General features: G+C 47.2%; 1 protein-coding gene across 2 annotated transcripts in view; it reads right to left on the bottom strand.

Annotated features, from left to right (window-relative positions):
- The window catches only part of Fhl2 (four and a half LIM domains 2), a 177,164-nt gene that overhangs the window by 38,790 nt on the left and 114,761 nt on the right, over positions 1 to 23,613 (bottom strand). Inside the window, exon 1 of one of the 2 annotated variants that reach the window (XM_075980269.1) lies at positions 7,531 to 7,852. The exons of the other annotated variant lie outside the window; for it this stretch is intronic. The gene's annotated coding sequence lies outside the window, so the exon portion shown is untranslated. Of the gene's footprint in view, positions 1 to 7,530; positions 7,853 to 23,613 lie in introns of those variants that run through there. 2 annotated transcript variants of the gene reach the window in all.

The raw sequence follows: 23,613 nt of genomic DNA, 5'->3' as shown, positions 1-23,613 counted from the left end.
GAATTATTTACTGGATGTCAGACAAAGGATTGGGGCTACAAAGATGAGAGAGGGCTGAGCAGCGTGGAAGAAAACCCTCATGTCAACTTCCAGAATACCAGACTGGGAGCTCAGTGGAGACCCACAGACTTTAGCGATATAACCTCCAGGAGTACCAAGCTGGCTTGCTGGAGGGGAAATGCTTGTGCTGAGAAGGGTGGTGAGGTCATGCTGCAGGCAAGGGCGCAGAAGGCCACACCAGAGTCTAAAAAACACTGCTGGACATGCTCACACCAGGAAGACGAAACAGAAGCAGATGGGATGGGATGGGGGAGATGCCTACTTCGCCAACTTCGGTATTCCTTGTAGGCAACGGGATTTTACAGTTTCCCCAAATCTGCACAGCACTGAGTAGAGAATGTTTACTGCACAGAAGTGACTTTACCATGTAAAACTGGGGGAGACAAAATACGAGCAATGCCTCCTAAGAACGATGCCATGCTGTCAGAGTCAAGTTTTTGTTTGTTGAGCTCCCCCACCCACCCTCCTCCTAGTGGGAAGACTCAAACCCAGGGATTTGCATATGTTGGGTGAGGATTCTACCACTGATCCGTATCCCTGCCCTTTTCATTCCAGTTCAGAATAGCCTTTCCAAACACACATGTAGATGGTGGTTTGAATAAGAATGGCGCCCAAAGGCTCACATACTTGAGTGCTTAGTCACCAAGGAGTAGGACTCTGAAAAATTTAGAAGGACTAGGAGGTGTGGCCTTTTTGGAGAAAATGTTCACCGGAGGTAGGCATTGAGGTTTCAAAAGCTCATGCCAGGCCCAGACTCTCTCTCTGTGGATCAAGATGTAGAACTCTTAGCTACTTCTCTAATACCATATCTGCCAGCATGGCACCATGCTCATTGTCGGGATATAGTAATGGACCAAGCCCTCAGTTAAATGCTTTCTTTTGTAAGAATTGCCGTGTCTCTTCACAGCAGTAGACTAGTGGTTAAGACAGGGAGTTTCTCACTCAACTGAGAACAGTCCATTTGCCATTTCTGAACTCTTCTCTCTCCCGGCAGGCTATGTATATAATTCCTGCCCATTACCTGTTGCATAGGAATGCTGGGAGGATTAAGTAAGGGCATGCAGAGAGACACCTGAATGTGAGGTATAACTGCTGACTGAATCAAATCTAAATTACAGGGTGCCAGGGTTCTCAGCCTTCCCAGGATGAAATCATCCTCTGATGTCATTCCCCTCCAGCTGCGAGGAACCAGGTATTTGAAGAAGCTGGATTTTAGGGCGCAAACAGGAGGCCAAACTCAGCTACCTGTACTGGGAGAAGCATGGATCCAGTACAGCTCGTGGAGGGGAGGTCTGCACTGGGGACAAGGGTTTTGACCTCTGTGCCTGCCCTCAGCCAGCTTCCTGGCTCTTGCAGAATAAAGGTTCAGAGGTCAATGGGGCAAGAAAGCCTAGGGCTCAGCTACTTCTAAAAGTGATAAAGCCTGCACGAGCCAACAGGCTTACATTTTGTGGTTCTGTTTATACTTTTTCAGACAGGGGAGTGTCAGAGCTACAAAGAGGAAAGAGAGAGACCTGCAAATCCGGGAGAAAGAAAAAGGAGGGAGGGAGTGGTGAGGGAGAGGAGGAAGGGCAAGAGGCAGAGGAGTTAGCCAGAGAGATCCTCTCTTGCTTTTCTGCTTAATTGAGAAAGATTTCCAAGGCGGGGGCTAGGATGCTATAAAGCCTGTTTTGGGCCTACTGGCCCAGGTCTTCGAGTTTCAGGCCAATCCTTGTGAAATAAGGTAGGTCACCACACAAGGCTAGAGTTGGTGAGAGTGCCCAAGAGGCAATACTTCTCAATACTTCTTTTCTCTGTTTATTTTTACTACCTCCCCCACGGGCCCATTCAAATCCCAAGGGATGCCAACCATGTTTCATGTATATTAACCTTACTGTTTGTGGTTTTCCTCAATCAGCCATATCTAGAGTGAAACCTGTGACCCTTCTGGAGACACACAAACACACACACACACACACACACACACACACACACACAACACATGTAGAAGCAACTGCAATCAGCCAGTTTGAGACACAGTTGATATTCCTTCCTTCATTCTTTCATGTGTTCACTCATGAAAGTACAGGGTCTTGCTAGGCAAGCCAGACTGACCTTAAATATATATTCCTCATGCCTGTGACTCTAGAGAGCTGGGATTGCAGGCTGGGGCTACTAGATCTGGCTCTTACCATGCTGACCTTTAATTGTTACCAGAGATTTAGGAAGGAAATCTCAATGCTACGAAGCAATTCAGCACAGTTCGCTAATAAAAAATACGAAGTTGGCCAGTTAGCTGTGAGGTCTTTGTAAGAATGCAGTATTGGGCAGGGAGCATTGCATGTCATGGAGACCTCCCCAGCAGGGAGCACACACAGAGCCTTTGTAAATAAGTGTAGAACAAATGAGAAAATTGAATAGCTGGGCAAATTAACAAACTGTCTTAGTTAGAGAATTTACTCAGTGGATAAGAGGTCTTGCTGCTCTTGCAGAGGACCTGGGTTTGATTCCCAGCACCCACATGGAATTTCACAATTGTCTGTAATTCCAGCCCCAGGAGATCTGATGCCCTCTTCTGACCTTCTTGGGCATCAGGCATGGATGCAGTACACAAACATACATCTGGCTAAAATGCTCATGGGCATAAAATAAATAAATAAATACTTTTTTTTAAAAAAAAGTATCTTGTAGAAATGTGGGCAAAGGTCAAGAGTGCAAAGGTAGAAAAAGGTTTTCTATGTATAATCTACCCAAAAGTCACCGTGGTTTGGCATCTGACAGCATTAAGATCTCCAGGTCTTTATGTTTCCTCTTCAACACCAATTTTTATCCCTCCTTCCAGACAATTTGCTGCTTCCACAGGAGGGAGAACTTTCTTGTGGTGTTTGGACTCTGAATGCAGCCAATACACAGCTGCATAGTTCAGGCTACCACCTGAGTAGGTCAAGAAGCAAAAAGCCAGCCAGGAGACACTCCCAGGCCTTGAGAAAAATGGACAGATCCAGACTTGGGCTGCAGAGATCAGAAAACCCCCTGACGGATGCTGTGTTTGTAATCCATGTTATTCCACCTCAGCCCAGAGGCACGGGGGCTCTTACACCAGCACCCAGTCAGAGGACGTCTGCTCTGGTGTGATTTGTCTTCCCTGGATGGCGACACTGACGGGCAAACTCAGCTCGTTCAACACTGTGCTCTCTGGTCTAGGTTAGTCTAATCAAGCTGACTTAGTTTAAGTCGAGATTCTGGTAAAAGGGACAGGTATCCGTTCTAATGATACCTGTGTGTCTAAATGTGTCTGAAAATAGAACAAGCTACCTAGAATTCACTTGAGATCAACCTCTGTATAACTGGATGGCAAACACTTTAGATTACAAAGTGTATGTTTATTAATTCATTTAACCAGCCCCTCCTTGGGTACCGCACCTAAGGGCAGACAGAAAGGTGAGTCACTGTGTGCCATATACACTAGGAACTTTTGAAAAATGAAAATGAAAACAAAATCTTGCCTTGTCTCAGAGAATTTTAAGATATATTTTGTGTTTAAAAGGGATGCTGTCTTCTGAATGATCCTTGGATTATTCAGTAATGAAAGTCAATAAACGTCAAATTTCTGATCTGAAGCCCACCAATACAGAATAGCTATATTTTTTAAAAGAAATATGCTTCTGACATTTTCAATCCAGTGAAAAGAATGTACTGAGTAGCCGAGATGTCCCTGGACCGTGTTAGGCACCGAGGAGCTGAGAACAAAGGCACGCTGCCAAGCAGCCCCGGCCTGACTCTATGGCCAAGTCACTGTTTAAGATCCCATCACAACAATCCATTCTCAAAACATGCCCATTCGGTCTCCACAGACAGCCTGGTGAGGCCCGGAAGGGCAAGCTGCTTCAACTTCACAAGCCTTCCAGATGGTGGGAGATCCCACCCGATGGCTCTACCACTGCATTCGAGGGTGAGAACAAGAGACTGATGCTGTCAGCTCTGCACCTACAGAGTGAAAGCCAATCGTTCTCTCTCCGAGGTACAAATCCCTAGCAGCTTGGTCTTCATCTATCTGGCCTCTGAGTCCTGGCTCCACCTCCTTATGCAGACCTCCGCTGCCTTTTCCTTTAGCCTCCCCCACTCCAGGAACAACTGCCCTCTTCCTCTGCGTGGTAGCCCTTCTCTCTTGTGGTTCTGCCTCGGTGTTCCATATCAGGGCTCCATCAAGAGAGGCTGGCATACTTCCTTCCACTCATTCACCGATTGCCTAACTTAACTGGCTCCAAAAGTTGCAGCAAGCCCGGGTCTATGTGCTCTTTGACTGACAGTCTTGGTTGTACGACAAGCTGTATTTGCTGGTTCCAAAGACACTTCCCAACATCCTAAATGCTGCAGCTTTGTGTTCAGATGCTCCTTAATTCATGGATCTGGAAATTCAGAAGCCTCACAGGGGATGTAGAGAGAGTGAGCTCACAGACTGATGAGCAGAGACGGAAAGAGATGGGTACCACTGTCTCTCTCGAGGGTGGGCCTTCTGCTCATTAGGACCCCTCTCTTATATTCTTTTGTTTTTATTTTTTACATAGCGTGTATGTGTCTGTATGCATGTGTGTAGGTACCCATGGTAGCCAGGAAAAGGTGTAGGATCCAAGTTCCAAGGAGTTATGAGTTGCGTGTCAAACTCAGATCCTCTCTAAGTACTCTTTTTTTTTTTTTGATTTTCGAGACAGGGTTTCTCCGTAGCTTTTTGGTTCCTGTCCTGGAACTAGCTCTTGTAGACCAGGCTGGCCTCGAACTCACAGAGATCCGCCTGCCTCTGCCCCCCGAGTGCTGGGTTAAAGGCATGTGCCACCACCGCCCGGCTCTCTAAGTACTCTTAACTGCTGAACCATCTTTCTAACCCTTAGACTCCACTCCCTGCCTCCCAACATTTACCCAAGGGTAATCAAGATTTCAACATAAATCTTAGGGAAAAGTCATACCCACACTACAGCTGTTCACAAATGGGGAAGCCGCTGTGTGCTGGTCTAATTGAGAATGATCATTGTAGACTCGTATGTCTGAGTGCTTGGTCACCAGGGAGTGGAATTCTCTGAAAGAATTAGAAGGATTAGAAGGTTTTGTCTTGTTGGAGGAAGTATATCACTAAGGGTAGGTTTGGAGGTTTCAAAAGCCCACGCCAGGCCTAGACTCTCTTTCTCCCTGCTACCTGCAGCTCATGATGGAGAACTCTCAGCTGCTTCTCCAGCATCAGTCTGCCTGTGTGCTGCCTTGCTCCCTGGCCTTGATGAGCGTGAACTACGCCTCTGAAACTGTAAGCCAGTCCTCAGGTAAATGCTTTCTTTTATAAGAGTTGCCTTGGCCATGGTGTCTCTTCTCAGCCACAGAACAGTGACTCAGACATGGTGTGTCAGATGCTAGGTACCAAGCCCTCCATGCAGAACAGGGGTAGAAGCCAGACCTGTTGGCCTCCTGAACTCTTTTTTTTTTTTTTTTACTATGTCCTATTGGGCATTTCTCTCTACAGTTAAAATACTGATCAGTATTGAAGGCATTTAACAATTTTAGGTCAAAACATACAGCACAGGGCCTCAAGAAAATACTGATACAGTGTGGCCCAATACAGAGTAGAGGTCAGAACTCAGCTGTCAAGCTCTCTAGAGGTAGCTCTCGGGGCCACCATCTACAGGCTGGGAAACTTTGGACAGCAAGGTTACTTTAATCATTCTGTTTCAGTTTCTTTCTCTGTAAACAAGAGGCTATAAAATCTACATATCCTTTGCATAAAATGTGCATAATACAATGAACATATACACAAATACATATGTGTATATGTTTATGTATGTATATATGTGTGTGTATGTATATATATGTATATATAGTAAGAGATAGGTAAGATAGATAGATAGATAGATAGATAGATAGATAGATAGATAGATAGATAGATCAACCTTGCCAGGAAAGCTCCCTTGTTATTGAATTCTATGGGAGGAAACTGAGGAACCAATAGATTTTGTGGCTTAGGCAAGGCCATGCGGGCTGAGAGGTCCCAGTGCTAACTCTGGCATCTTGGTTCTGTTCCAGGTGCATCTATCTGCCAGTCAAACCTTCTACACCCATCCATGTTGTATCTGTGAGGCTGGACAGCAAAGAGGCAGAACAAAAAACAAAAAGCCAGAACAGGGGCCGTCAATGCTTATACACTATTCTGTTAAAAACTAGGAGAGAGCTGAATCTGAAAAAAGAGTGAGAAAAATAAGCGTTTTAAAGTTTGGTTCTATTAACCTTTAGTTATTGGGTTAAGAATTCACAGACTCTAAGATTTCAGGCAAATTTTTCTTTGTGGGGGGTGATTGGGGGGAAGGTCCTAGATCACCGTAGCTGCAGGATGTCTAGGTCACTCCTGCAATTGCAACACTTTGCAGGCTGAGGCAGGAGGATAGGCACCAGTTTGAGGTCACCTGGGATGGCATGGTAAATTCCAGGCTTTCCTGGCTACAGAGGGAGGCTTTATCTCAACCAACAAGAACAATACACACACACACACACACACACACACACACACACACCTACTACATTACTGCAAAATATCCATACAAGCAGGGTAGCAGCACATGAGACACATCCAGAATGGTGTTTTTAAGACACTCTCTTGACCATAAGCCCAAATTGTAGCTCATTACTTCCAAAATGCGTGTAAGAAAGTGCATGCCACAAGTAGGTTCTGCCGAAGAGGGCTGTATATTCCATAAAATGCCTACTTCATTGAGTTCCAGAGACACACCCGAAAACTACCGAGCAAATACGGCTAATTCTTCTTTTAAAACCAGAAAGGGCATTGAAGAGTTTCTTTCTACAAGACATCACGAGACTGCAATCTATCGGTTAGAATTCTTTTCATTTAAAAGTATTACTTCCTTTTTAACCCTATGTCTCAGGTTTTAATTTTGTGGATGAGTCAAGATGTGTGGTCACAGGCAAACTCCCACTTCTTCCCAAGGGAAATGCCTGGACATCCACGTGTTGGCCAGCCTGTCACCTCCCTTACACAGACTTCACAGACCAGTTCCACTTCGTCCCCGGGGGGTCGCCGGTAGGCGGTTCACCGTCTCCCACCACCTGGAGGCGACCCACCCCCCTAGGGCTGCAGCTCGTCCACTGGACACCAATGGTCTCTTCCCCACCATTCCCAAGTTAAGCTCTCCTATGCTCGGATCCCTAGCACTCATGGATCTGGTCCTCTCTGGCCCGCATCCGCTCTTCCTGGAGGTGTCTTCCCGTAGATCAGCTCCCCGTTTCTGTTGTCTCCCCTTCAAGACTCCCCTTCTTCTCCCATGTTTCCGGTGCACCGTCTCCAAGACTCGCCCCCTCCCCTCCTAGAACCCTCCCCTTCATTTCGAGCCCCCATCTGGGTGTCCCCTGCCCAGCTAGGCTCTCCTCTCCCCGGATCTGTCCTCTCTGTTTTAGGTCCCCATCCCGGGTGTCCTCTGCCAAACAGAGCTCTCCTACCGTCAGGTTCTGTCCTCTCTCCGTTTCGGGGTCCCTATCCCGGTGCGGTCTGCACAGCCCTGCTCCGGTCTCCTGGGTCTCCGCCCCGCGGTCGGGCTACGCTGGCTACCGGTGTCTCTCCACGCGTGCTAGGGCAGCTGTCTGGTGACTATCTTGTGTACCAGGCCAGACTGTGGCCTGGGCGGCGGAAGGAGTGCTCGCCCGCAGCAGGGCCGGGGTCTAGGGCACCCAGCGGACTGTGGCGCGGTGTGGTGGCGGCGGCTCAGCAGGCGGAGTGCAGCCCGCGCCGCTCCCGCCCTCGAGAACCCCCGCCGAGTCATTTGACCATATAAGGACAGACGCGCCGGGGCGGCGGGCTAGGCGCGCGGGCCAAGGGAGCAGGGCGCGGTGGCGAGCGCCCCTCGATGATCGCCTGTTGTCGCTCGCGTGTTTCCCTGCTGCAGCTGCTGCAGACCCTTTGTTTGACTTAACGTTCTTCCTTGCTTCCCGGTGTTTCGCGCACAGAGTAAAGCCTCCCTGAACCCTGGCCTTGGTTCCAGGGGCCAGTGGTGGTGCGATGCAGAAGGCTGGGCCCGCTGCCACCCAAGGGAGAAATGACATGGGTCTCTCACCAGGACCCTCTTCTGGGTTTCTGGGTCTGAGCCTGGTCACAGCCTGGTGCAAACATGGGTGGGCCATTTGGAGATTTGGGAGAGGAACGGTGTTATGCACAGGACATGCCTTGACATGGTGGTCTTCTGGACCTTGCTTTGCAGATAACTGACCATGTGGGAATGAACCCAACCAATGATCTAAAGAATCCTTAATAAGTCTGTTTCACTAAGGAGCTGACTGAGAGAAGGTTCTATGCCCAACGCTCAGGGTTAGAGAACTGTTGACATTTAGTGGCTCCATCAGGGCAGAAGGCAAATGGAGGTCTTAATGTGTCCCTCACACTCAAAGCCAAGGTTCTCTGAGCAGAGTTGGCCCTTAATAGGGGCAGGAAGCAATGGCCATCAAGGAGGTGGGAGGCATCGGTATCCCCGTGCCTAGGAAAGGCAGCATCTGCTCTTGAGCGGGCCCACAAGCAGACACGGTGGCAGATGGGCACATGGAGGGACAATGAAGGCCTGAGTTAGTCACGGCTCAGTGCTGTGACATTTGAGTGCAGGGTTTATGGAGGGATACAGCCGGGTGTCACTGAGATGGCATGGCCACTGTGAGAATGTGCTGTCGGTTGGTCATTTGCCTTCTCAGTCAGGAAGCAGAGAGAGATGAGAGAGGGTGCCTGGTTTACTTTCCCCTTTTCATCCGGTCTGAGAAATCAGCTCTTAAGGGGTGCTGTCCACCTTTGGGGGTCAGTCTTTCCCCTCCTTTAAACCTCTCTGGAACCATCCTCAGAGTCCTCTAGAGGTGTGTCTCCTAGGGGATTCTAAACCCAGTCAAATCGACCGAAGAACCATCACAATAGTAGAGGGTTTTGTGGGTGGGCATGTTATTCTCATCGCTCGAGGGGGGCTCAGGGTAGCACGTTTTTCAGAGAAGGCAGGGACAGCTGTGTGATGGCTTTCTCCTGGTTGACACTTCCTGATTGGTATCACCAGGGAGTCTGCATGGTGGACTCTCGGGACGTGAGAGGTGAGGGTGTCACGTGACCTGTCCCTTACTCAGCACTTGCTCCATCTGGCCTCGCCCAGGATGCTCAGTCCCTTTAGGTAAAGTTAATTATCTCGGTTATGTGACTTTTGCTCTAGATGAGGTGAATGATTTTTATACCAGCTGAGATTTGCACTGGTGTCTATGAGACAGCAAGGCCATGCAAGCCAAGTAAAGGATCAGAAATTCTTAGCTCCTGTCACTCACTCAGGGGACTCCCCAAGGTTAACACTTTCTTCTGAGGAGGTGGGTAAGCTGAACTTGACACAGGGATCCATTCCAGTCCTGTTCCCATCTCCCAAGTGAGGCATACCCTAAGTGAATTCCCTCTAATGGTCTGGGTAGGCTGGATCCTAGATTCCAAGTAAAGTGTATGTAGACAGACCAATCACTCCGAGGCTACTAACATTTACTCTCTCTAAGTAAAAGCTACAGATTGCAAAATCGTCTAGGTATCAGATGGTGAGTCTTGAGCGTCAGTTTTAAAATACAAGTTCAAAGAATAATGAAACACTAATTCTGCATTTATTCTCGCCTGCTTCCTTCTGTTTTATTTGCTTACACTTTGAGAGTTATGCATTTAGTTTTATTCTTACTGGCATAATAAGTTACATAAAGCTTCTTCTGCTAACTGCAGGAGCTGTGCCCCACTGATTCTGTTATGCTGGTGCTTTCTTCATTAGAAGTTCTGTGATTTTTTTTTCATATTTCCCTTGCGACATTAGAGAGGTATGAAATACCTCAAGAGTCATATGGTCAGGAAAATTCAGTCTTTCAAACAGGGTTACCCATTTCTACAATGCTGAGAAAAGAGGGATGGGGGAGAAACCAACGGACTAAAAAACAACTCCCCCCAAACCCAACCAACCAACCATCACTTATGTTTGGATTTTGATCGTAGAACAAACTATTAAAAGAAGAACTTTTTTATGAACCAATTTGGGAAATTTTGGCATTGACAGGTTATTTGATGATATTATAATAAGTTAGTAAGGTTTTTTTGTTTGTTTGTTTTCCGAGACAGTATTTCTCTGTCTGGCTTTGAAGCCTGTCCTGGAACTCACTTTATAGACCAGGGTGGCTTTGAACTCACAGAGATCCACCTGTGCCTATGCCTCCCAAGTGCTGGGATCAAAGGCATGCACCACCACCACCTGGTAGTGGTTTATTTTTATATGAAATTACATATACATATGTTTTTCCTCTTCAAAACTCCCTTACTTTTCAGAAATGTTCCCAAAAGAAGTAACATGCCAGGGCTGGTTCGGGATAAATCGAGGCAGAGGAAGTAGATGGAGCTAAGATGTACATGTGAAACGGTTTCACCTGTGGGCTTTTAGAGTCACTGAAGCTCGAGAGTGAATGTTGAGAATTCATCATATCTCTCGTTTCCCCTCACAATGCTTGAAGAACCTCATGATGAAAAATGTCTTTAAGTTAAAAGTGCGCACACTGTTGGCCGTTTCTAGGTTTTCCCTACCTACCTACCTTGTGTGTACTTTCTCCTAGGCAAAATGATGTGAACCAAAGAGCAGTCCCTGAAGAACTGTTTGTGACAGCAAAATCCTGGGCCAGATCAAGTGTCTGCCAGCAGGGGACTTGTTAAACACAGCATGATACGTTTCCAAATTATTTATGAGCGTAGCTGTTAAAAATGTGGTAAGTATATTTACTGATTTGGCATGATCTCCGAGATACAGCAACCAAGAAAAATAAAGGTAGGGAATATTTCCTAGATTGTAACCAATCATTTGCCTTCATGAACAAAGAGAGGGGAAACAATACAGCCTTGTTTGTGACTAGGCCTGGGAGGCTGGGGCTTGGGCCAGGAGGGAAAGGAGACTGTTTTATTGGGTATTTTTACTTGTTTCCTGTGACATTCAAGAAACCCAAATGTATGAGCCGTTAAAAAAATGTATTAGTTAAATGTTCTTATGCTGAAAGTAGCACGTGTTCATTTAAGGAAAGAATTAGAGGGTCGGGGGACTTTCAGGAAACAGGAAGGTTAGACAATTACAATTTCTGGTTTTAATATCATCTACTCATATCAACAACTCAAAGAATAAACTATTTAAAAATAAAAATTATCATGTAATCTGGATGCACGAACGGACCAGTCACTGAAAGATAGCTTGGGACAATCTCTCATTTTTTAAATTAATGACTTTTTATAGCGCATTGGATAAAACATTCTGAGAAATATAAATTCTACTATGGAAGAATAGAGCCCTGAATACAGGCCTGTACCTGAGTGCCCTACCTATGATGAGATCTGTGACCTCAGGTAAACCCTGAGACTTCCTAGCCCTCAATTTACTTATTTCTAATATGGCCTAACTAATATCTATTTTAAAGAGTTATTGTGGAAGCCCTTAGTCTTTAGAGGTCCTGCATGTAAACAACCTAGGACCAAACATTATAGCACACAGTAGGTCTCCAGTAAATGTTGACTTTTATGCAACGGCAAAGGTGTGATGAGAAGGAAACCACCGTCTTCTCACCAGGAAGGAGATTAAGGCTCAGTTCCTTTCTATAAATGGAAGATTTTCCTCTGGAGAGAAAAAAACTCTGCTCTAGATAACAGGCTAGTTGGTCAAAGAAAAAGAAACTGAGAGACAATCTAATTCCGTAAGCAGAACCAAGCCACAATGAAGGCAAACGATAGGTTATTGAATTCTTGGCCTGGAATTCGGTCACTAGCCAACACTCTGGACCTTGGGGCCACACAGCTGAGGGGAATGAGCTCCTAGCTGCGTGTCTTGAAACCTGTGGCCAGCTTGGCCAGGATGCACAGGGAATGTGTGAAAGGGCAAGTCCTTAGGGAAGCAGCCCTCCAGGTGACCCTGAAGGCACTTTGAGTGAAACAGCTCCTTGGAATTCCAACTGCCTGGCTGAGGTTACTGCGATTCCCTGTCAATCTCTGGAAGAGGATGGGAGGGAGGGAGGGAGACCAAAGACAGAACAGACCACTGTTAGCAACACCAAAACCCAATCTCATGTGTTACGTCCTCTGTCACGGGAAAACAGCATAGCAACGTCACAACGTCAAAAGGTTTGGTCTCGGAGCAGAGTGATCCAAATGCTGACCTTGCATTGGCCTGCACCAGCCTGAAGACTGAGTACCTGGGGCAGGTGGATGCTACCACCTGGTGGCAAGTCAGCTAGTGAGAGAGGCTGGCTGCAGGCTCACCTGTGAGGAGTAGATGGGGTCCCCTTCCTCCGATGGTGGCCACTCTATGGAGACCAGGAGGACCTAATCACTAGGAAGAAGGGGAACACATGAAACAGAGCCGGGAGACAGACCTCTCCATATGGCCACCGGCACTGGATAACTTTAAGAGCACATTTGTCCCACTGAAGAGTGATTTCTCCCACGTAGACATCCCCACTCAACCCCGAGCAGGAAGCTGCTTGGATGATTCAGCCTTGATTCAGAGCTCATCTTCCGATTGCCTCATGTGGTTGGAAGGTGAATAAGTGTCTAGGATCAGAAAGCGGGGACAGGCAACTGGGAACGATCAAACACCACGCTCTCTCCACCTGGGAAGCCGAAGGCAGGTGTTTGCATGTGTCTAGGTGACATAGAACCAGACCCTGGTGTGGTGGTGGTTCAGCAGGTTCTACACGCTTTCCAGAAAGCACGATGGCCTTGCTCAGCAGGAAAACCAAACAGTTGACAGGGCACCAGTCTTCTCAGAGCTTATGCAAACAAGGACTCCCAAAGGCTTCCTCCAATGAAGGGGAGGAGCCTTTGGGAGCCATCTCCCACTCCTAGAACCCATACTCTGTTCATTTGCCTGAGACTCCCAAGAGAAGCTCAGTGTCCCAGCAAAGGCTGCCACATACCCCTGGTCTCCTTTCAGGCTCTGGTTAGAAGGAAGATGCTTGGCTCTCTGGGATGCAGTTTCCATATCCTGTTTCCTCTCTCTCTCTCTCTCTCTCTCTCTCTCTCTCTCTCTCTCTCTCTCTCTCCTCTTTTCACAAACATATTTAATCGATGCAAACAGTCAGTGTTTGAAGCCTCAAAACACGTCTGACTCCCAGCCAAACCCACAAATGACTCTATGATTCTGAGTTTTCCATGGGTGGTTAGAGCTCGCTTGGAACGCTGGACGCAAGTTTCCACTGTGGCTTTGATAGCACAACCGAGAAGGGCTCTGCTTGGCTGGCTCAACCACCAAGGGCAAGGAAAAAAAGAAAAACTGAAAACACAGACGCTGGCATCGCAGTTCAGGCCTGTCAGCGAATGTTGCCAAATATTGAACTCTTACTCATGAGAACTTCCCTGGTGCGGACCCTGAAAACATGTGCTTCTCGCTTCTCATTTGAGCTCTTAAAGGGAAACAAAACTCACAAGCATGAGCCGCGTGTTTGAGACCCCTCTGTTCTCTGCTCTCGGAGAGAATTATCCGCCTTTCTTTCGGCTTGTCTTCTCTGGCTGTTTCACTCTCCCGTGCCCGGGTCAGGACACCTTGAAATGCTTGCACATGTGGCCTCTCACCCTCCTTCCCTGCATCTCTGAAAGGGGACAATCTCATGCGCCTCTTGTTCCTGGGATGTTTACTTAAGCCACACCAAAACTGTTTCCCTGTGTGGAGTGATTTGGCGAGTCGGCCTTGTAACTTTGAGATCTCTCTCTCTCTTCTTCTCATTGGCAGACCATCTGAATGGTCTGTCCGAGCATTGCTTCGTGCCAGCCTGGCTACAGGAAGGAGGGGGCTAAACTCAGAACCAGAATCTGTGGGGCTACGGGAGCTTTCTGTCACAACAGGGACCATTAATTTGGCTCGGTTGCATGGGCCTGTGCTGAGGCTTTATGCCAGCATGATGTGATATAGCCGTTCCTCTCACCAGGTGGTGGTGGCGCACGCTTTTAATCCCAGCACTCAGAGGGCAGAGGTGGGTGGATCTCTGTGAGTTCAAGGCCAGCCTAGTCTACAAAAGCTAGCTCCAGGACAGGCTCCAAAGCTACAGAGAAACCAAGTCTCGAAAAACCAAACAACAACAACAAGAACAAAAAGCCATTCACCTCAAGGCCAAGGAGTAAAACCCTCAGGATCTGGGATCCCCAATCACCATCAAGGACATCCTTAGTCACCCTTTGGGAACCAGGGATTGGTTGTTATTGTTTGTCTGTTTTAAGTTCGGGGATCCAACCCAGATTTTATATATGCTTAGCACACAGTTTCTACTGAGCTCCAATCCGGTTTGGGGTTTGGGGAGGATATATAAGGTCCGAGTAGAGCAGTAGGGGTGTTTGGGACTTGGGAACGTCCTTCTACTTTTCCTCACCTCACCTGTGAAGCAAAGGGAACAGTGGCTCTCTTTTTACCTCATGAGAAGAGACCACCTGATTTCTCTGTCTTTCCTTTAATCCAATTGTGGGTGGGTTTCAATTGGAACACTTCTAGAAAGACTCTTGTGGATAATTCTGCACCGGGAGAAAGTTAGCTATATATGTTTTAAGTTCACCCAGTAAGAAAATTGAGGACAATTTTCTACCTATTTGGAGGACACTTTAAAATTGGGCCTGGGAGTCATGGCAGAGTTTTCTAGAACAGCCACGTTTCTCTTCACATCACTGAGCTGGGTATTTTTGCCTGTTGGAAAGCCAGGAATACATTTTCGGAATTGTGTGACGTTCAACATCTTCTGTAGCAATATTTGCCGGAAAACTACAAATAAAGAAATACATGACGCTCAGGCTGTAGTAACTGTACAAATATTTTTGGAATCTTCCGCAAGGGAAAGACGCTGGCGATTTTGTACAGTTGTAGTGGTTTGGTTATCTCCCTCCTGGGACAGATCCAGGGAGCTGCAGTGCAATTAACTGTCAGACACCTGAGACAGCCAGCAAGCGGTCAGACTGTACTCCACGCTGCTACCCTCCCGCCCCCGCTGCCTTCGCCATCTTTCCACAATCTGAAATTCTACATTTTGCTTATATCCTTGAGGTGGTCTGGTTTTCTGGCTTCATGGCCTTGGGATGAACTCTCCCCGCCTTATTAGATCACTGTCTGCTTCCTTGTGTTGCTGTGGGTACCTTGTACTTCTGTAGTAGGTCAGGTTTAAAGTAGAGGAAGAACACTCTGGAGGTTTTCTTTTCCTAAGAATATGCTTGGCCAGTTACCAGGCCAGGGACTGAAAGACGGTAATTCACCCAGAGAAGTGAGAGTGTTTTAAGAGAGAGTTTTTTTTTAATTTACATATCAGTATTATATTTGTACCAGGACCTTGAAAGTGCTAAACTCTCTCTCTCTCTCTCTCTCTCTCTCTCTCTCTCTCTCTCTCTCTCTCTCTCTCTCTCTCTCTCTCTCTCTCTCTCTCTCTCTGGGCTACACCCCCAGTTATCAGAATGAGTTTCTTGGAATGTCTATCTTTTCCCTGTCCTCTCTCCTCTATTACCCAGAACTCCAACCCTAACCGCATAGAAAGACTACACGCAGTAACTCCAGGCAGAAGCGCTGTGAAAGACATGCGCATGTGCCACGTTAGATCATGCCTCATCTATCCCTTGCGCGTATCAGCAGAAGGAAAGAATGTGGGCCTCTCACAGGAAGGACTGGGACATTTCTGTGTTCACATCACTCTGCAATTTGGTCATATTTACTGAACTGAGCTCAGGTTTCCTGAATACCTGAACCAAGTATAAGGTTGCAAACGCTGTGAAGTACATCACATCACCTGCCTGGACCAAAGCAGTCAGGGCCGATTCCCACTCCCGCACTGTCGTGATCCGGACTTTGCCCTGAGACCGACCTTGCAAACAAGCTTATTTGAAAAGCCTACTTGGCAGCATACCTGGGCTTGGGAGCAATTCTTCCTGCATTAAGGGAAGTGACCGCCAGGTCATAGCATTTGTAGTCGCTTCAAAGAGTGACGCTGCAGGAAAGTCACAGGTGGGAAGTCTCGACTTGCTCTGCCTGCCCGTTCCTGACACTGCTCACCACAGCTCTATTCAACCCCGGAGAACTTTGTTCAGGGCGGCTTCCAGGAAGTCCCCATTCTGCAAATGACCCCTCTTTTCATGTCAGGGAACTGCATCGGAATGCACGTCTTTCTGCAAAGATCACATTAATTGTCTGTCGATTATTTTTAAAACCCCTGTCTGTGCAACTGAGAACATATAAAATAAAGCAAGGAATCCCTCTCCCCACCACAGGACCCCTTAGAATCTCTCCTCCCTAACAGTGTGAGCATAGGTCACTGTGCAGGCAGCCGTATGATCCTACATCACCAGCTCGGTCATAGCTTCACGAGGCCTCCTCATCCCTCTTCCTGTATTTCTGATAGTCCTTGGGCAGAAGCCCTCACACCTCCCTTTCAACACTACCTGCCTATGACACATTCACTTGGATTGAGAGACTCAAGTTGTGAATAGAAAACACTGACCAGTGTAGACAGGGTCAGAAGGTCCGCACCTTTCTTGACTGTGGCTGTCTAAGCCCACAGAAAACTGGGGGTGAGGCATAGTGAGAGGTCTCCAGGTCACTGAGGGTGTATCCTTAAAGAGGAGTGGAGTGATCTCTCTTTCTCCTCTTATCTTTTTCTTCTCAGCCAGGGAGTGAGCTGGCTCTAGTGTATTATCCCTGCTTTGATACATTGCCTCACCACGGGGCCAAAACGGCAGAGCCTAAATGATCCTACCGTCCCTGGGCCGTCTAGATTCTCTGTCTGGAAAAAAGGCAGAGAAGTGGGTATAAAACTCATCACGAGGGGCTGGAGAGATGGCTCAGTGGTTAAGAGCATTGACTGCTCTTCCAGAGGTCCTGAGTTCAATTCCCAGCAACCATATGGTGGCTCTCAACCACCTGTAATAAGATCTGGTGCCAACTTCTGTCTGCAGGGACACATGCAGGCAGACCATTGTATACATAATAAATAAATAAATCTCTTGAAAAAAACTTCTGTCTACTCTCACTAGGCCTCTTGAACCCCTGTTCCCCATGCTCCCTCAAAACTTGCCAACCTTCTTTAAAAAAAAAAAACTCACCACGAGGCTGCCTCAAAGGCCAGATTTTTTTTTTTTAACTCTCCTGGGGTCCCTGAGGCATTTGTGTGGGCTAGATGGAAAAAATATGGGGAACACTTTCCCATGGCAGCAGACACCCAAGCCGTGGCTGGGGGCTGGACCTACCCCAGTGTCTCAGCCAGGAGAACAAGTTGGCACGTGCCTGGTTCCTAGACAGGGTCTACATCACATTACTGGAATGGAGAGGTGTTACAGAGATCGGGGATCACAGTGACTCAGATCTGTCACCATTTGCACCTGGGTGGAGCTGCAAGCAAGGTCTGCAATTGGAAAGAAGGCAGAACCCGAAGTCCAGGGCTGGACGGAGGGAACTTGGTAACCTGGGTAGGAACCAGAACGGGATTAAAAGTGGGAGGATAGACTGACAGTTTTATCTCTCAACTGTAATCAGGGTGGGGCCAGGCAGCTGGCCAGCTGGAAGAGAAGACGGGAAGGCTAAACCCTGGGTGACTTCATCGGCAACTCCTCCACCTCCTGGCTTCCTTAGCCTTTCTCCCTTCACAGTCTGTGCCGGGACTGTGTTCCAGACAGGCCCTCATATCAGCAGAGTGAAGCACTTTCTCTGCATCTGGTGGATGTGTGGCTGCTCTCCATGCTGAGGGAGGGTTACCCTGCATGTGGGTCTGTTTTAATAGCATGCCTCTTTTCCTCAACCACCTCAACTGTACCAGTCCCCCAGCAGGACCTGCTCCGATATAGCTCCTTGGTGAGCTATCTGCCAGCAGGTCTATTAGGGTGAAACCTTTTGAAGTCTATTTTGATTGCTAATCTCTGAGAAAACAGGTCACGCATTGTACTGCTAGTTGGTGGTGGTGTCCAAAACCAACACTGGCCTGTGTTTCTCAGGCAAGAAGGATTCTTGGCTCAGGCTCCAGAGGGAAGTGTGTGGTATGCATGTCTTCTTGTATCAGCTTGTGTTCTGTCGTGCTGGCAGTCAGAAGGTCCACAGAGGTGGGGAAAAAGTACTGTAGGATGTCAGGCAAGGAGCAATGAGATGCTTGGCGCTTCTGGATTTGCCTTCACAGTTGCTCAAGAGCTAATCAGAGGCAGCCACAGCTGTGGCCAATGGTGGAAAGGAGAGAGGGCTATGTGATAGAAGCCTGCTAGGTTTTGTGTGCACCCTCCTCCACCCTCCAGCTGAGGACTGAGCCCAGAGCCTTGGGCAAGCCTCTACCACTGAGCTAAATCCCCAACCCCACATGCTAGCTTTTTTAGGAAGCCACACACCACAGTAAATCCAACTCACAAGAGAAGCCACAGGACCCATACTTAGAAGGTGCTGATGGTTGCTCCAGGTCTCTTTAATCATTTGCTGAATCTCCACCATCTTGACCTTAAACCTATGGCTGTGTACTGAATTTTCATGAAACTTAAAGGGGAAAGGGGAACAAGACCAGGAGCAAACACTCAAGGCATGAAAGGAAGCCACACGGTGCCCTTTCTCCCTGAGATGCCTACAGCCACGTTCTCTAATCTCAGTTTAAAACCTGAACCCGAATGGAGTCAGGCTGACACCCAGTCCATCCTAAAATGCCCAAAAATTTCGAGGATATTAGTGTACGCGTCTTGTATTATCTCTGGGCTAGTTTAAAAGTGTTACTTGGAAGAAAGTATAACTTTAGAAGAAGTATCAATATCAGTACTGTCCCATTTGGAGGTAATTTTTCAGACGATAAACTGGAGGGTACAAGGTTTCTGTCTCATTAACCCTTTCCAAACAGTCCAGTGACTCTTGTCTCTTATTCCTGGTTTTAAGTGAAGTCCTTTATTTCTGATTCATCCAGAGTCCTCACATTTGGAATGAATGATGTGAGCATAATATCAGAAGTTGGGGTCATTCTGACATTCAGAACTCGTAGGGCCCAGGGTAGAGAAATTGCTAAGCACGTATAAGGTTTTGAGTTCCGTCTCTAGAATGATCGCAATGAAAAGGCAGGCTCCCACAGCGTTCCCCCGGAGTGTGTGTACGGTGGCATACAGAAATCTTCCAGGAGAGGGGGAGGGAGCCCAGGAGGAAGCTGTTGAGAAGGAACCTGTTATTTATTACGTGACTCATGCTTACAGTGCCACCGTGATGAATTAATCTTCCCCAACCCCTTGCAGTAGGACAAGAAGAGAGGGAACTAGCTGAGTAAAGGTAAAACTCCAGGAAGATGTGGTCAGAACTAAGATCTGGAAGGTGTGTCCTACTTCTAGAAGTGTATCAAGAAGACTGAAAAGCAAGATCTGTATCCAGTCTCGTAGAAAGTCCACACGCTGGCCGAGAGGTGCATCTAACTGAAGTAGCCATAGATAGAGGAATGAATGAGCAAACTATGGCGTATTCAGTGGAACGACGCACACAATAAAACATTGTATAGTCCTAAAAAGGAAGGAACTTCTGACATACACTAAGTAGAAATGAAAGACAGTGTGTTAAATGCAATGAGCCAGCCACAAAAGTACAAATCCACAAAGCAGTCAGAGACGTGCAGACAGGAAGAGCAGTAAGTTCCAGAAACTGCCTGGGGGCATTGGGTAGGATGGAGGTGGGTAGGATGGAGGGGCGGTGGAAGTTGAACTGGAAACAGCTTTCCATTTTTAGAAGATGAAGGAGTCCCTGAGATGGTCCTCCAGCTGGTGCAAGTACACAGTGTGGCTGATAGCAGACACTGAACAGTGGTTAAGATAGTGGGGGGGAGAGCGTGTATAGAAAGTTATGGAAATATGGGCACAGTGCTTAGTTTTATATGTTGACCTGAGTAGTTTACTAAGTATTAAGCTATTTGGCCAACCTTATTCAGGAGTTTTAGATGAGACTGACGTTTGTGCTAATCATCTTCCTGAAACAGAGACCAAACGACAGAGAGAATGGACTTAAATGGAGAAGTCTGTCTGTTTTGACTTGGGGTTTCCAAAGCTTCAGTCTATGGTCATATGCTGCTTGGGCTCTGTGGTGAGACAGAAGACCATGGCAGATGCATATGGACAAGGAGGCTGCTCACCTCATGGTGGCCAGGAAGCTAAGAGGGAAAGGGGGGCTAAATATAGGGGGAAGGGAGGAAGAGATTGGAACTTCAATGAGCCATTCGTGGGCACTTGCCAGCTGCCCAATCTCCTTCCGTGAGGCCAAACTTCTAAAGGTTTCACTTTTTTCCAAAAGTGCCTTCAGCTGGGGACCAAAATTTCAACACCTGAACCTCTGGGGAAGCATTTAAAATTCAAACATAATAACCTCCATGCCAATCCAGAGAGACAGTTTATGTTGGGATCTGGTGGAGAGAAATAATTTATGGTCTGGTTTAGCACCGAACCCCAACAAGGAACAAAGCAGTTTAGCTTTTGTTTTGTGAGTGCCCTCCAATCAGGGCCTGGATAGAGCAAAGCCTGACCTACCCTGCCTGACATTTCTAGGCCTTTCCATCAGGTTTTTCTTATCTTTAGCTGCGAGTGGAAACTGTGTCCTGAGCCTGCCCGTCCTCGTCAAGGCGACTTCTCCTTTTTCCTTGTTCTCAGGCGCAGGCTCCCTTTGGCTTCCAGCTTGTTGACTCCCTTGTTGACTCTGGGACATGTCATCTGTCACAATAGTGTAAGCTATTGTGGTGTGCGTGTGTACATAGTCATCCCTCGGAGTCACAGTGGGGACTGGCTCCAGGAGTTACTCCAGGACACCAAAATCTGAACATGGTTGACTCTCTTATATAAAATGGTGGAGTATTTGCGATATAACCAAGGGGTGTCATTGCATATACTTTAAATAATCCCTAGATGGTTTATAACACCTAATACAACACAAATGCTATACAATACTGATACACTAGATTATTTTGGGGATAATGATAAGGAGCAAAAGTTTGCACATGTTTGGGAGAGAGAGAGAGAGAGAGAGAGAGAGAGAGATCACTTTTCCTTCCATCCCTAGAGCAGCAACAACAAAATAAATCACAAGAAAATCTCATCCGAAAAACAGCATCATTTGCCTAGGAGTAGAGTGGAGCATGCAGGAGGGAGAGGAGACACATGTAGGTTCCAATAGACACAAAGGCCGTGTTATTTGAGAGCCTTAGTGTCTACATGCGTGAGAGCAGAATGTCTGTCCACTTACGAGAACACCCTGTACAGTGGCATTTGTAATAGTGGCTTGGTGCCCACAGGAACTAGATAGTGAGACCCTATTGCTGAAGATACTTCACGCTTTGATTGCAGGACAGAGAAAACAAGCTGGAACCAGAATGGAAGCTTCCACCCTGTTGGCTAGTTCACATAGTGCCAGAGGGTGCTACCAAGGCTCTTCGGGGAGAACTGTCATCAAACACCTTACTTGGCTATGGAGTCTGCATACTGTGCTGCTGGGGGACCGGGTGAGAAGTACCCACTGGTGACATAGTGACAAATCTCCGGTAGGAGTAACTAATCCTCTGATTGGGTCTGAGGCCTCTTCTACAGGAGGGAATCTGTGTCTGGTTCTGTAAACCTCGTCTAAAGCCTATGGCTGGGGAAATCATAGGCCCTAGTAGAAAAGCTACTGCCTTTGCTTTGCTAAATAGACACAGTGATCCCATCAAATGACTACCCAAGAACCATGTGTACACACCCATAGATTAGTGCTACCATCATCTTTGGGAAGGGATGCTCCTTTGTGTAGTGGGCAACAATAACGGCCAAGACTTATGCATGGTTAAGGTGCTGAGATTAAGAAACCGTTGAATGCTCAGCCACAGATGGGATCTCTATATCACTCCTCCAAGGCTCAGGAAACATCATGGAAGACCGGTGGGAAGCATGCCAGAGGCCAGGGAAGGGGGAAAATGAATAGAATACTATCTTCAGAATGTGTCCTGGCTCTTACAGCCTTGGTCTCACAGCACTTGAGATACTGGCAAGACCCATGTAAGGTTGTACCTGTCACCCTAGGTCCTTGGACCCTCCATCCCCAGGACCTATAGGCAATTGAGAATAGCTATGGGGGAAGGGGCTCAGGAGGCCTCTTCTACCCCTAGTATCTATAGACACTTAATGGTGGTTTGAAAAGGGAAAGAGATTTTCTCCAGTGGTGTATGCGCTGACAAGGAACCTGTAATTCTGTGAATAATTTCTCAACCGCAACACTGTAATCGGCCCTAGTAAACTACATCGGAATGCCTGAAAACAAACAGACAAACAGATAATAAGACACGAATGTTGAGAAGGACTCGGAGAGAGGTGGAGGGGGATCAGCAAGAGCAGAAGGGAACCTCAGAGGGTAATGGTGGGTGATTATGATGAAAGCTGTATGAACTATACGAAAAGCCCCGTGGAAATGCCATAATGAAATCTATCATATTTTTTCAACATGTGCTAATACAAAGTAAAAATTAATTTAATTGCTTGTCAGTCGTGCAATTTGGTAATGGTTTCAAATAGAGACCAAAGGTGTTTCACGTCAGGCAGTGCAACATACCCTAACAGAATGAGAAGAACAGAAATTGCATCTGTGAAAAAGAAAAAAATACTACCAGAATATGTGAGGGAGATGAACCAGCTGAAAAGATATTCCTAAAATAGAACCAAGAGACAAACCAAAGCGAAAAGAAAATAAAGCAAAGTCTTTCAGAACACAGCTGTCCGTACACCTGAGTGGTTCCATGGAGGAGACACCCTGACAGAGCACACGCTTCAGTGAGGACACGGCCCATGCTGTGCACTGGCCCAGGTTAGCCACGCCAAGAAACACATCTCTGACTCAGTGTCTTCTATAACCGGCTGAAGTGGGAACTGTGGAGAGCTGGATCTGTTTGTGGAACCCTTCTCAGGTGCACTGAGCCACGTATTGCCTATCTTCTCCCCCTTCCCCACACCAAAGTCTCTGGCATAATCTTTATGGAGAGGTGTCTTGTTCATTTTATGGCTCACACCTACACAGCAGGCTTCCCTGTCTCTGTACACTGGGAAGGCGTGAATACAGATCTGCAAAAGGCCACCAAAAAAAACCAGGACGTACCACCCCCAGTGGCACCCCCACTCCGGTGTAACAGTTATTTTGAGCCTAAGGCATCTGAGAAACAGTCAAAGCAGAAAGAACAGTTCTCCCATCCCTGCTCCCCATCTGGGTAAAACAAGACATGAATTTCCCTTTGAGGCCCTGCCCACCTTCCAGGATCAGAACAGCCCTCAAGGCACCATGGTGGGTCTGTACAACATATTTCTCTTCCACCAACTTCCCCTCCCACAATTCACCCAGAAGCCCAACACCTTTTTCCTTTGTTTAAAAAAGGAAAGAGAAAAACAATTCATACATTCATCGTTGTTTGTTAAAAGCGGACTATGAACTCCAGGGTCTGGCCGCCTCTCTGGCTTTCCATTCTGCTATGAACATCTCTGGGGAAGAAAATAAATCCTCAGCAAACACAGCTCTGTGTCTTTTCTCCTGGCCGTCTGTTTTCTTAGTCTGACTTACA

The sequence above is a fragment of the Microtus pennsylvanicus genome, chromosome 7 (assembly GCF_037038515.1).
Source record: "Microtus pennsylvanicus isolate mMicPen1 chromosome 7, mMicPen1.hap1, whole genome shotgun sequence".
In the NCBI taxonomy this organism is placed as follows: Eukaryota; Metazoa; Chordata; class Mammalia; order Rodentia; family Cricetidae; genus Microtus; species Microtus pennsylvanicus.
The sequence above is the reverse complement of the archived record's forward strand: the minus strand, read 5'-3'. Positions and strand labels throughout refer to the sequence as shown.